The sequence below is a fragment of the Bison bison genome, unplaced genomic scaffold, assembly GCF_000754665.1.
Source record: "Bison bison bison isolate TAMUID 2011002044 unplaced genomic scaffold, Bison_UMD1.0 scf7180017864530, whole genome shotgun sequence".
In the NCBI taxonomy this organism is placed as follows: domain Eukaryota; kingdom Metazoa; phylum Chordata; class Mammalia; order Artiodactyla; family Bovidae; genus Bison; species Bison bison.
The window spans coordinates 5,993,951-5,995,054 of record NW_011495080.1 but is presented as its reverse complement, the minus strand read 5'-3'; the positions used below and the strand labels follow the sequence as shown (position 1 = coordinate 5,995,054).

Sequence of the window (1,104 nt, the reverse complement as noted above, 5' to 3'; positions counted from 1 at the left end):
CCCCTGCCCGCCCTGGAGCGCAGGTGTCTCCCGCGATACTTTTGAGGCGAGTCTGGCGGGACCGCCCCCCTCCTCCTCAACACTGCCGAGTTCCAATTCGCCCAGATCCAGAGCTAGAAGGCCCCCAAGGCTGTGTGTTCTCCACGGAGCGCTCCAGGCTTCCCGGCTGCAGCGCGTTTTGTTGCAAAGCCTGAGGACCGCGTCTCCCACCTGCCAGGTGCAACTCACTTGCGGGCGGGCCCGCATCGCGCACGATTTATGAGCAGGTCTGCGCTATAGGGTTTGCACCATAGGGTCTGCACCCAGCAATCTGGACTAATTAGTTGTTCAGCTTTTCTAAACCGACCTCACTTGTGAATGGAGGTGATGGGAAAAGACATGCAAAACCAAACAAAAAACAAGAGAAAATATTGAAGGATTAATCATATGTGCCACTTGGTGTTCTAAGGGCTTTGCATATATTAAGTCATTTATTCTTCGCAACAGCGATGTTTTCAGCTTCGTTTTGTAGGTATGGAATTGACTGAAAAAGAGGCTTTTTCAGTGATCTGAAGATCACAGAACTGGTAACTATCAGACCTGCTTCTGAAAGTAGTTTGGAGGAAATACTTTGCGCAGTGCCTGGCATATAGCAATTGCTCAGTATTACTATTGTTCTTACTCTTGCTATATCAAGAAAAACAATGAAAATTTAGGGCTTCGATTTAAAACCGACTTGACCTCAAAACCTAGCTATGCCCATCTATTAGCTGGAAAACCCTGGGCACGTTATTCCGTGTACCTCAGCTCTTTCCATCTGTAAAACAGGGATAACAGTACCTAGCCCAGAGGGTTGCTATGAAACTTATCTAAGATAAAATGCTTAGCACAGGGCCGGGAACACAGACAGTCTGCGGGAATGAAGAGGCCCCTCTCCCAGTACTGGAAGGAGAAATTTGCAGACCTGGGGTAGGGGTGGGAATTGAATTCCATAAACCGAGTAAACCCGGTGAAAGAACAAAAGCTGCTTGAATGATGCAGATCCTGGAATCCCCTGCGGAGGATGCTCAGGGGTGGCTCCGGGGCTGGGGTTGGGGGGAGGGGAAGCAGACCCAGAAAGGGAAA

The 1,104-nt window shown here is 49.5% G+C and overlaps 1 protein-coding gene across 1 annotated transcript in view; it reads right to left on the bottom strand.

Moving 5' to 3' along the window:
* PODXL (podocalyxin-like) overlaps nt 1-1,104 on the bottom strand; it is a 111,346-nt gene that overhangs the window by 51,584 nt on the left and 58,658 nt on the right. The gene's annotated exons all lie outside the window — the stretch shown is intronic.